We start from the raw sequence: 13,273 nt of genomic DNA, 5'->3' as shown, positions 1-13,273 counted from the left end.
GTGTCATCACATGCTATTTGTCTCTCTACTGGCTATCTGTCACTTCCTCTTGATTGAGGCAACTCCACCCTGCATGCATCCTTATCTCTCGTTCGGTTCTGCGCCTGGGGGTGGCTTGATGAGGCTCATCTCTTCACCCTTTCTGGCGCACAGCTACCTCAGCTCGCGGGGATCTGCCTTCATCACGATTTTCCTCCCGGCGAGAACTTGGTGTACTTTGAGAAGGTACTCCTGGTGAGGTGGAGGAGGCAAGCTCTCAGGTAATTTTCTCAACTGAAGGGGTTTTCCTGGTTGTTCTACTTTATTCATTATGCTGACGCCTCGAGGGATGGGAGGCATCCAAGGTGCGTCTCCTTTGTATGGCGGTCTCCCCGGTCAGCCTGGAGCCTCTGGTTCTTCTACATAGACTTGTTGGTGGGGTGATGAGATCTGCGAAGCCTCCGCTGAGCTGGACCGCTTCTCCTCCTCCTTCCTAGTGTCGATCGGTCTCCTCTCTCTTCTTCCCCTCGCAAAAGGTCTGCCTAACCGAAGGGTCCTTCTTGCTCACCACTCTGAGCGACGGATGGGGCTTGCTGGGGAGCATCTTCTTGCTATTGGTATCACTTCCTCTCCCTTTTAAACTATTTCGATCCATGTGCAGGAGCCCTTGATGGGGCCAAAGGGGGATCTCCCTTGGTATGGTACCTTCTTTCATCTTGGTTCGCGAGCACGGCAGGAGGCGGGCAGGCATCCCCTCTCAGGTAGTAACGGTTGAGCAAGCTCAAGGTATCTCTGCTGTGATTCTTTTCCCTTCCTTGTAGGTGCATCAAAGGGATGTGGGGCTTTACCTGGTTGTTCGAGTTCGTCCCTTTTGCAGGCTCCCTCAAAGGGACGCCGGAGGACTTTCCATTTGTGTGGTTCCTTCTTCTTTCTTGATCCACGTGTCCGACTGGAGGAGGAACAGTCTGTCCTACAGGTCACTTGCCGAGGCTTATCCCTCATTGTCTTTGCCTTCTTGCAGGGATCTGGTTGGCATTTATATTGTACTTTGATAACATCCTGAATCAGATGTCTATTGTAACCTACTGAGGGGGTTCACATTGAAAATAGTGATTAGAGGCATGATAATTGCATGTAGAACGTCTTTACAGACTACAGATTAAGTCAATTAGTGATCTGTCTTTGGTCATGACTAGATTGATTTTTTCTCTGATTGTGAACTTGGTAAAGTCTGAGGCTTTCTTGTTGTATTTGATTTCTAGCTTTTTCTCAGAGCTGATTAGAGAAGGCATTCTTTTAGACCAGTATCTGCTGCATGCTGTGCTTAAACTAACTGAAAGCGGAGGTCCTTTGATTTCTGGATTGTTGAACGTTGCTGCTATTCTCAGCATCCATGCATGCCATAGATATTCGCTTCTAATCACGTTCCAAAGAGTATCTGAACATCCTAAGGCTTCTCCCAGTAAAATCTGTTTCCAGGTTAAAGCTTTGTCCCATTTAGATACTATGTTTTGAAGTAGATTGAAAGATTGAGTGATGTGCTGGCACTGTAGGAAAATGTGTATATCATCTTCTGGGAGTCCACATCTTGCACATTGATTAGATGTCACATTGAATTTAGCTGCCTTGACTTGGGTCCATAGGGCTCTATAAGCAATGAGCCATGCTAGGCATGACTTCTTGGGGTCAGTGTGGGGGTTCCAGAGGTTCTTGAGGATATTGTACCATTTTTTCCGGTCCCACTGAGTGTTCCATCTACGGTTGAGGGGTAGGTGGATGGGTGGAGCTTTAGTCATCTTAGGGATGGGGAGAAGAGGTTTATTACCTGTCCATTGGTAAGCACAGATGTTGAAGGCAGAGGGGTTGTTTAGCTTCCAGGTCTCCTGCTTATCCCATTTCGAGGTTCTGCTTTGCACGAGGTCCAGCTCAGGGGTCCTGCAATCGAATTTAGCCACAAGTTCACCTCTTGAGAGCCAGGTTCCGAGATGTTGATCTCTGAGATCTGCCTAGGTTACAATGCCTCTCTTGTGAAGGTTTAGCGCTATTTGGGCTTCCTCTAGTTGGAGGGGTGGAAAGGGAGACTGGACCACCAGCAGGAGTTCCAGGCCAGAGCGCCTTTTGAAATGCGGAGGTTTGGGGCAGGGTTTAGGAACATTTTGATGTTATTCCAAGCCTTCCATATTGAGGACACTAGTTGATTGCCTTTGGGAGAGATGGGGAACTTGGAAATAACTATGGTTGAGAGGGGCAGGTTGTTCCATTTATTGAGGCCCGTGATGACAAACCTGGGGGTATCCTTTGAGCCCAGTCTTCAGAGGGGTTAGCACATGCTCTTATGATCCATATAGCTGCCATTCTATTGGCAGTGATCCTGATATCCTGTATACCTAGTCCTCCCTTTGCTTTAGGGGTGGTGCAGATGTCCCACTTGACTTTGGGTATGCTCTTGTTCCAAGGGTCGCCGCCCCAGAGAAAGTTCCTACACAGCTTGGTAAAGTTGTTGAGGTCAGAATCTGGTGGCCTCCAGCCAGCTGATAAAATAGATGGTATAGGGCAGAATGAAGTGGTTGAGAACCATGATCCTCCCTGCCAAAGTAAGCTGTTTTCTTTTCCATCTCAGAAGCTTGTTGTCTATTTTTTCCATGACCCACTGCCATCTTTGTCCTAGAGTGACCTTAAAGCCCATAGGTATTCCTAGGAGCCTGAAGATCTCACAGTCCTGGATGAGATTGTAGTCTGCTTCCTTTAGCCAGTCAGGCGGTGGTTCTATGAGTGATTTGATGCCTGTTTTATGATGGTTGATTGAAGAACGTGAGGCCATGCAATAGATTTGTAAGCATTCCCAGAGAGCCTTTATACTTCCTTCTTCATTAGCTATCAAGCAATTAGTGTCATCAGCAAACATCTGTGTGCACATCTGGTCTCCATTAGGGAGCTTTATTTCAGCTATCTCTCCTTTTTTCATCTTGTCCTTGATGAGCCAGTTGAGGCCGTCTGAGGCTATGGCATATAAGAGGGGGGCTAACGGGCAACCTTGTCTGATGCTCTTTTGAAGCGGGAAGGGGGCAGAGAGCTCTCCGTTGTAGATTATCTTGGCTTTGGCATTGCCGAAGAGGGTTTTGACCATGTGGGTGAAATGGGGTCCCAAACCCATATCCCTTAAAGATTGGAGGATGAAGTCCCAGTGGATTCTGTCATATGCTTTTTCAAAGTCGATCTTTATGAAGAGAAAATCTTGATTGGTTTTCTCTGCATATTTAAAGCCTTCCCAAAGTGCTATGATGGCGTCTAGGATGTATCTGCCCTTGATGAATCCTTTCTGTTCCTTATTTATCCAGCTATTCATGTGCTCGGACAGACGGTGGGCAAGGGCTTTGGCGATGATCTTGTACACACTGTTAAGCATGGTAAGAGGTCTCTAGTTTCCTACGTCCTCCTTAGGGCCTTTTTTGTGAATAAGCTTGATAAGGCCTTGATTAGATTGGGTGGGCAATGCTCCGTATTTGATCGCTTCTTGCCACACTTGGAGGATGGGGTCTACTAATACCTCGCTGAAGGTTTGGTAGAATTCAGCAGCCAAGCCGTCTTCCCCTGGGCTTTTATTAGGTTTAAGAGATAATATTACCTCTTTTATTTCCTCATGGGAGATGTCCCGCTCCAGAACTTTTGCTAGATTAGGAGGAACAGTGGCTTCCCTTGCATCTTTGATGGTCTGCATGGCCTTTAGCTTACTTTGAGAGGGGGGTCCTGCTTCAAGGAAGATATCCCTGTAGTAATCAGATAGGAGCTGCTTGTTCTCCTCGTGGTTGCTAGCCTTGACTCCATTCTTGAAGCACAGGAGGGGGAGGTGTTCTTGTCTTTGTTTCACTTTTAGCATCTTGAACATTTCTTTGCTCGGTCTGTCTGCTTTGCATGCCCTGCCACCAGTCTCTGGTGAAGAGCTTGGCTTGCTGGAGGGCTATTTCCTCCTCCCTTTTGATTTGAGCTCTGAGCTGGTTAAGATTTCCAGTGTTGGTAGAAGACTCCTGCATCCGAAGCTGCGATTGGAGATTTCTGAGCCTGCTGGTCCTGTGGGCTGTAACCTCCTTCCTTACTTGCTTTAGGAGGTTTTGAGTGGATTTGATGGCGAGGTTCCAAGCTTTAGCCGGGGAGAGGTTGTAAGAGAAGAAGGATTTCCAGATTTGGACTATTTCTTCCTTGACCAGAGGTAGTTTAAAAAGGGCTGGATCAGTGTGGAACCAGCCAGAGCCTTGTGCCTGGTGTCTTGATTATCCATGGTGGTGATAATGGGATAGTGGTCAGAGATGCAAGTCGTAGTGTCAACCAAACATTCACATCTGTTGTGTTTTGCAACAATTTCGTTGCTAGCATAGGCTCTGTCCAGCCTGGCTTTCCTGGTGAGCTCCCCTATTGAATAATTCTACCACGAAAATATTCCTTCCTGGCCTAAGTCATGAAGATTGAGTTTGCGTTTGACTTTCTCCCAAGCTAGCTTTTCTCTTCCAAATAGGGCCTGACCCTTGGCTTTGAACCTGTCTTGGAGGGATTCTACCATGTTGAAGTCTCCTAGGATGAGGTGGGGGCCTGCAGGTTGAGGAGAGAGTTCCAGGTATCAGTCCTTTGTTTTTGGGGTCCGTGGGCGTAGATCCCAACAAGAGTGAAGTTGTTTAGGTAAACTGCTATCCATTGGTTGTTGTATCCGATGTGGAATCCCTTCAGCTCAGAGCTAAGGTCGTGGTGTATGCCCACAGCCAAACCTCCACTTCCCTATGAGTGCAGGGTGTGAATCCAGAAGTGGGCGGGAGAAATAGTGTTAAGCCTTCTGTTCAACTCCTCTCCTCTAGTCTTAATCTCCACTAAAACAATGATGTCCAAGAGGCCTTTGGTTTTAAGCCACTGTCTGACAAGTTGAGCTTTCTTCAAGTCAGTTAGGCCTTTTACATTGAAGCTGGTTATTTTCATTATCTTTTATTGGGGGGTTTGCTTGATCCTCCCTTGGTGGCTGACTGGAAGGTGGCACCGAGCTGAGCTCTCCCTCTCTTGAGCTCTTTACTAATCTCCATATCATTGGGTATAGCAGGCTGTAGACCTGCTCTGTTCTCCTTTGCTGGACTGGAAACAGTACCCATTTCTGCATCGTCAAGGTTATCCACCTCCTTCTCTAGTCTTAGCTTGTTTAATGGATTACTTTCCACACAGTCATGTTCCTCTTCAGTAGTCCCTGGTTCTGGAATGGTAGCCAGGATTGAGTACCTGTTAGGCTTTATTATAGGCGCAGAGGTTTTAGGTTTGAAAGCTGGTTTGCGTCTGTTGCCTAATGCAGAATCAGGCTCTTTGAGACTAGATGGCGGAATAGATGAGGAGGGGGGGGACTGGACCAAGGGCTGAGGGGGGGGAGCTTTGTTAGCTAGGTGGGGAAGAATGATTTGAGGGTTCTTGATAGGACAGTTTCTAATGAGATGCCCCTGTTTTCCACAGTGAAAACAGGAGTTTGGTAGGTGCTTGTAGAGAATAGGTTGGGTGAGAGAGAACTCCCCACAACCAATGGAGATCTCTTCCGGGAGGGGGAGAGACAAGTCCAGCTCAACGAGAACTTGGGGGTGCCATGCAGGATTGTAGTCAGTAAAAGCTTTGGTGCCTAAAACTTGTCCTATGGGAGCTAGGATGGCTTTGATCCAAGGAGTAAGGTGAATGGGTAAGTTAGGGAGCTCTACCCACACAGGGAAGATTTTGGGCCATCCGGGTTGAAGTCTTTGGTCCACCTCATAAAGCAGAATGGGAGGTGCCTGAACATCCATTGCCCCGAGCTGATGACTTTCATAGCCATGCTGGCCTCTTTGAACATAAATATGTAGTACCCTTTGGCCAAGGCTTGCGTGAGCGTGACCTCAATCCCTAGAGGTGACCAGCTGTCTCGGATCCATGCTTTCATTGCTTCTTTGGACGGTCGCGGGCCAAAGAGCAGGCCGACCAGACACCTTTCAGAGTACTCTTCTACTTTGTTCCTGACCTGCTCAATAGGAAGACTTACATGAACAGACAGGGGCTGAGGGTTACCTTTTTCAGCTGTGGTGTTCGTTTCTTTCTGTTGGGCACCATTAGTGTTATGACTGTCTTCCTTTGGGGGGATGGGGGCTTCTTTGGGTTGATCACTGCTTTTTGTGGATAACAGCTGCTCTTTAGCTTCCTTGTGTTCTTGCATGAGACGGGAGTTTTCTTCCATTACTGAGTCTGTTAAAGAGTCGTCTCCCCAAGGTTTGTCTGGGAGTTGGTTCCACGGGTTTGTTCTAGGACCTTGCAGAGATGAAGAGGGAGAAGCACCGGTAAAGTGACTGCTGAGCATTTGAATGGGTTTTGCAGGTGATGGGAGCTGGGGACGAACAAGGGACGGGCTCCTCCTCTCAGTGCCCATGCACTTGGGAGGGCATCCGCCTGCAGAGAAGGAGAGACGACGATGCAGCTTGAGAGGCGGGAAGCAGGAGCGTTTTTGAAATCTTGGATCATTGTGTAAGTGAATCTTTTCCCAAGCTTGAACCCAAGTGAATCTTGGATCATTGTGTAAGTGAATCTTTTCCCAAGCTTGAACCCAAGTGTGTTAACTTCTCCTCTTGAAACTTCAAAATTATGGCTCCTCCTCCGTACCACGTGTTAACTTCAAAATTATGGCTCCTCCGTACCACGTGTTATGGAACCTTTTAATACAAGATGGTCAGAGTAACACCTCCATGAATGCGTATACGTACTAACGCGGTGGCCAACTCCCACCCGAGCTTGTTAAACGGACCTCCAGCGTGTTCAAGGTGCCCGTATTTAACTTCTCCCATCAGTGGCCGTGAGTCAAGGAGCCCATGCCTTGGTCAGGCTAGCCACACTAGCAACGAGATCGCCCTCACGTTGGCGAGACCACGAGGATCAGAGAGAGAGTTACAGAGAATCGTGTGAACAAAAGGGCACCTGTGATCAGGTTTATTATATATATGTATACATCATGCAGGTTTTAACATAAACACTGATTTCTGACAGTACAAAGCTTTCAGCAAACCATCTCATACAACATAACTGCTTCTAACTTAGCTATTGGTTCGTGTTTGCGTAAGAGCTCATCTTCTTGGCGGATGCATGATCTCCGCTGGTTAGCTTCTCTGCTTTTTTTTATCGTCACAATGTTTCTAAGTAAAAAGGCAAGTGTATTCAGCAAGAAAGGTTCACCTGCTTTGCTATTTGAGATCTTAGTATCAGATCACAATGCTTTTCAATATTTCAAGTGCATTCTTGAATTGAAAACTTATGTATAACCTCAGATCACGATGGAGGATTCACGTTATCAACAGCTGAAAAAGAGTCACGATTTGGAAAGGATGGGATCACTGCTGCTCAAATCTAAGCTGCCTGAGGAGTTTCAGAATTGGGTGCCACAGGAGATTCTGGGGTTTCCATACCAACTATCGAAAGCTAATAAAGAGTTATTACACAGAAAGTATGGGATTACAGAGTTGCACTGGGCATCGCTCACCGGGTCCATGACCTATGCAACACATCTGCTCAATCGAGGTGTTGATGTGCACAGCACCACGCTGCGTGAAATCAAGCCGAGTGCGCATGATCAGAGCAATGAGATAGGAGGAGTGACAGCGCTATTCCTTGCGGCAAGTTCAGGGCACGAGGGGTTGGTAGAAGTTCTTTTGGAGCATGGAGCCGCGGAAGACATCCTCAAACGAGGCCGCAAGGGGGACACTGCTCTGCACGCAGCAGCTTTGAGTGGTAACGTAAGTGTGGTGAAGCTGTTGTTGAATGCGCTTCCTATAATAAATCGCGGCACGCCGGCGGATCATGAGCGCGCTATTAAGAGGTCCGTGGATGTGAGAGGCTACAAGAAAAGAACCCCCTTGCGGGTGGAGGCCACGACGATGTTGTTCGCGCGCTGCTGGAGTCGGGGGCCAGTAGATACGCACGTGACGCCAATGGTGCCACGCCGTTCCACTTTGCTGCTGGATGGGGAAACAGCATACCAGCCATGGAGATGCTCATGGGGCAGGATGTGGATGAAGCAAAGGATGATAAGAGAAGGACAGCTTTGCATTACGCCGCGAGTCAGGGGCAGCTTGAGCCGGTGCAATGGCTGCTAGATCACGGTGCTTTCATCAATGCCCGTGACTCACTGCATGAAAACACGCCTCTGCATCTTGCTGCAACACACCCTGAGATCATTCATGCTCTTACAGACCGTGGAGCCAACATCTGGCAAGGAGGATCAGGTTGCCATTGCTTTGGGTCACACCCACAAGAATGCTATGACTGTGAAGGCACACCTAAAGGCAATCCAACAATGACACAAGATGAGGTGGATCCATTGGCCAAGCATGGCAAAGACGGAGCAACTCTACTGCATTACTTTTCTGCCTACGGCACAGCGGAAGAGATCGATTGGATTCTTGGGCTTTCTGCATTCCAAAACGATACTAGCAAGGGCACCTGCGGATCAAAGGTCAACACAGTGGATAATGCCGGTCAAATGGCTGTGCACTGGGCTGCAGTAAAGGGCAATGCAGATGTTCTCAGAATTCTGTGAGGGAAGAGGAGAGATGATCAGAATGAGGCTGCGTAGTACGCCATAGCCATGAAGAGAGAGAGAGAATGCATAGACACCAAGAATAGCGTAATAGACGAACTGATTTATTCATGTGGGAGTTACAACCATATATAAGTGACGGTTGCTGGAGGTGTGCCGATTGGCATCACGTGTGTGTGAGTAAAGTCTTAATTATTCCAACACTCCCCCGTAAGACGAAAAAGTCTATACGAGTAATAAAGTGCGGATGTGTGTGTGTTTTGCTGAAAGAGATTCACCAGTGTTTACAGCTGGGGGTGAGTCGCCAGTTAATTATTTATGTATGTGTGCTGTAGAATTCAACCCGGATCAATCACAGCTTTCATCATGAAGAACAATAGAAGTTCTGATTTTTTCTTGACACGAGCTAGTGGCTTCACTTGGATCAGTATTTGAATAAAATGAGCTGCATAATGCTTCTTTCGAGCTTGAGTGTCACCATTGACCTGAATCCTGAATCGATCTTTGATTGTAGCAGCAGAGTTGTAGGTTGATGCACCAAGATTAGACAAAACGACCATTGCTTCAAGGAGAGTTGAGTCCTGATCGGAGTGAAATTGATGGAGCAGTTTCCTTGTTCACCAAACTCTTCTCTAGTTGCAGGAAGCACGGGGCAGTAAACTGGAACAAGTAATTGCCTTCAGTTATATATGTGTTAGGCCAAAAATTGCCTTGGTAATTTGAGGCTTCACCCATTGATTTGCGGTGTGTCTTCTTCCCAATATCTTGGAGTTCCTGATCGTTTCTTTGTAGGACTTCAACCCAATTTCTAGGATTTTGCTCTTCTTGGGTATCTACAATCAAGTTGTAGTAAGGTACCAACGTTCCTTTGCTTAGATTGTGCTCCATAGATGTCTGGCGGGCTTCGACATTCTTACAGGCGGCCGAATGAGTCATTGCAAGAATAGCGTTGTCACATTGATGCTGAAGACAAGCTTTCTCTCTATGGACATCTTTCAATTGTTGCAGCAAGGATATTGATAGAAGCAGCATCCCCGCCATCTGTAGTGTGTTCGAATCACACAGATTTGGAAACACTTTGCCATCACTCTGATTGCTTGGGCTGGTGATGCTTACCTTTCGTTGTAGGATCAAGGTATCCTCCACCACTGAAGGGTGGGCTTCAGCATTCTTGAGGTCTTCCGGTTGAGATTCATTCAGGATCGTAAGGCTTGGCAATGCTTGCAAGCTCTCCTCCACCGAACGTGAAAGGCATGCTTCAACGTTGCTGGCTGGACACAACGCACCTGTTTTGGAAGACGCTTTGCCACTGATTATTGAGACATGATCCTTTGTGTCGTTCATCACTACAAGACACGATTTTGTTGCATCTGTGGCTGTATGCAAGGCATGCATTGCTATGATGAGGGGGGTTGCTTTATTGCTGCCAACTACTGGATCTGTGTTGCATGTTGTTGTGGCTTCATGATGTGCTTCATTGCGCACTGGTTTGCCCGCTTGCTGGCCAGAGGATGGCCCATTCATGTGCAGGTCTGTGAGATAATTTGCAGCGAAAGATGTTTTCTTGCCTGTGAATTGCAGCAAAAGAACATCACCAATTGCCTGGGCGTTGAGATCTGAGAGGTCTGCATGCAGCAGGATTTGGGCTGGACGATATTCATGGCCGTCAGAAAAATCAGGGTGAGACTGACCGTAATTGATCAGGCGTGCGGCTTCTTTGTCTTCTGCATGCACGCCCTTTTGCTGGGAATCTCCATCACTTTGGTTGTCCTTTTCAGCAATCTTCTGTGGGACCCTTGGGCCGTTGAAGAGTGAGATGTTGATTTCGAGTGCATGCATAGATGCTGACTTCGTACCATTGTTGTTTACAGAATCTGGGTTGAGTATAGACAGCGTGCCTGGGCTTGGAGTACAGAATCCGTCAAATGAGGCTAAAACTGCATCTGCCCCTAACACAACAGGTGAGATTGGTTTGGACGTGAGGGAGATGCCAGGCGGCCTCAACAAATTCATAAAGAACTCCATCAGAGGGAGTGCTAGTGGGTAGAACCACAGGAAATCGTGAACTAGGCTCTGATACCATGTGAGGGAAGAGGAGAGATGATCAGAATGAGGCTGCGTAGTACGCCATAGCCATGAACAGAGAGAGAGAATGCATAGACACCAAGAATAGCGTAATAGACGAACTGATTTATTCATGTGGAGGTTACAACCATATATAAGTGACGGTTGCTCGAGGTGTGCCGATTGGCATCACGTGTGTGTGAGTTAGACTTAAAGTCTTAATTATTCCAACAAATTCTTGTCAAACATAAAGCCGACTTGAATGTAGTCGATGACAAGGGCAGAAGTGTTCTGTGCCTTGCTATTTCTCACAGTAAAGACATGGAGTTTGTGAACACATTCCTAGGCCTACCGCTTGTGAAATTCCAAGTGCAGAAATGGGTAACTCATGAAGAGGCCACCAGGTGGATGAAGGAATACTACTGTGTCCACAATCTTCAAGGTGCAATGCAGTCCATCAGTCTCAAACGTCTCAGCCGCCAAGCGCATAGTACTGCTATAAATCCACTCGATGAACTGTCGCCCATTTATCTTGCTCTCCATGCAGGGAGGGAAGATGTTGCTAGTTTCATGCAACAACACATCAAGGGAACAGCGCAAGACGCTGTGAACAAAAAGGGTGAGAAAACCGGGAGAACTGCATTACACTGGGCCACAATATGGGGCAAGGAGGAGATTGTCTCCAGGCTGTGCACGACATTGTTTGCAAAAGAGCTGAAAGCAAACGTGGAAGACAAGTCTAGGAAAACGGCAAAAGAGCTGAAAGCAAACGTGGAAGACAAGTCTAGGAAAACGGCATTGCAGTACGCCAAGGAGATGAATGAAGCGGCCATTGAGAAGGAGAGCTGATGGAGAGGGGAGATGTTCGAGCTCACCTCGAGGGTCTGTACAGAGACCGGCAGGTGTATGTGGATGCAGCCAACGCAATCTTGGTGGTTGGTGCCTTGATCGCAAGCGTCACGTTCGCCGGATGGCTCCAGCCTCCTCTCAACTACACCACCTATTACGACCTGCCTCCCCTCGCCTCCCCCTCGGCGCCTAACCCATCCAACTTCCCCTCCTACGCTGCTGTGCAGCAGCACGTGGGCGTACGCGTGTTCTGGGCCTTCAACAGCCTCTCCTTCATTTTCGCCTTCGCCACCGTCTTGGCGGGGCTTGTGGGAGTGGTCACCATTTCGGGCCGCTACATTGCCACCACCGTCGTGCACCTCCACCGCACCTTGTGGGTGGCTTATGGCACGCTGGCACTGTCCATACTGTTTGTCCTTGGTGCGTTTGCTGCTGCGGGCTTTACGGTGCTCCCTCCCATGTTCAGGTTCCAAGCCAACATGATGGGCACCGTGATCGTGGGTGGCATCCCCTGCATCCTCCTCTTGGCGTGGTTCGTGGGTCCCCTCTGCCGCGCCAGGCAGCAAGCCCGCTCTGGTTCCCTTTTTTCTCCTCCTCCTCCGGCTCCTCCCCAGTGCTTAAATTTGAAGCCCGTTTTGGGCTTCAATGGCTGTGCAGGGCTTCAAATGAAGCCCTACAATATTCTAAAGGCTTCAACCATGAAGCCCAATTTTTCATGCAAGGCTTCAAATTGAAGCCCTCCTAAATCACCAAGGCTTCAAAAAAATATAGTATATAAATTATAATATATATACTATATAGTATATATATATAATACTATAGAGTATATATATATAGAGAGAGAGAGAGAGAGAGAGAGAGAGAGATTATGAATCCCAAAATTTTGTATAAGGTTGCAATTTGAAGCCCATTTGTGGACTCCAAAGCTTCATTTTTTTTTCCATGAAGCCTTACATTAGGCATCAAATTTAAGGCCTGCTCCTCCCCCTCCTTTCCCTTGGGTCAGTCGTTCTTGTCCTTGGGAGAGTGAAGATCTGATTTCACCCCGTATTAATATCTTTACTTGAGAGTGCGCTGTACTCTCTGCTTTGTGAACTATGAAAAGTATTTTCTATAATGAAACTTTGTGTCTTCTTTTCCTTTTTTTTTTTTTTTTTTTGGTTATAACAGCGGAATATATTAAAGAAAAATGAGGTTACAAGAGCCCATGTGGAAGGTCCATAGGGAGACACTAAAACCAAATGCACCCTTCAGAAAGAAAGGGTAAAACTCTGAAACAGAACAGGAACTGTGCTATATCATAACCTAACCAGTTCGGCCACCAGCAGTAAGTGTAAAAAGGAGTACAACAGTTCAAAGACAAATCGTGATGACCAGCCCCTCTTCCATTCCGGGAGGGAGGATAGTTAAACAAAGAGTGCAGGAGATTGAGGTCACAACTGCAGCATAACAACTCTGATGACCAAGTTTGACATAAAAGAACTGACGCATAGACTGAGGAGTGGCCAACCAGCCCCATTCGGAGCTAGCCTGAATTCTATTCAGGCGTGAGACTGAGAAAAACATGAGCAGCAGCTTAAGACCATGGGGGCTTAAGGAACCCCACATAATCTTCCTGAATCCTGGACAAAGTACTGGGAATTCTGAAGCCTTCTTTGACATTCCCGATGAAGCTCTTGTATCATAGTTTCCTTTGTTTGGCCATGCGAGGAGACATGGAATCTCTTCCATTTCCTCCAAGGTAAGTCTTGCCACCGGTCCACCTCCATGGGAACACCACTCGGCTGTAGCTGATGGATTAGCTTGAGTACA

General features: G+C 47.4%; 1 pseudogene across 1 annotated transcript; it reads left to right on the top strand.

Annotated features, from left to right (window-relative positions):
- The first annotated feature begins 6,837 nt into the window (after window positions 1–6,837).
- On the top strand, window positions 6,838–12,195 carry LOC147604645 (uncharacterized; annotated as a pseudogene). Its single transcript, XR_015265371.1, has 4 exons — window positions 6,838–7,111; window positions 7,281–8,538; window positions 10,846–11,313; window positions 11,356–12,195. The product of XR_015265371.1 is annotated as an uncharacterized LOC147604645 (transcript).
- The last annotated feature ends 1,078 nt before the right edge of the window (window positions 12,196–13,273 follow it).

Source organism: Cibotium barometz, chromosome 61 (genome assembly GCF_041138505.1).
Source record: "Cibotium barometz isolate CiBa-2024 chromosome 61, ASM4113850v1, whole genome shotgun sequence".
Taxonomy (NCBI): domain Eukaryota; kingdom Viridiplantae; phylum Streptophyta; class Polypodiopsida; order Cyatheales; family Cibotiaceae; genus Cibotium; species Cibotium barometz.
The sequence above is the reverse complement of the archived record's forward strand: the minus strand, read 5'-3'. Positions and strand labels throughout refer to the sequence as shown.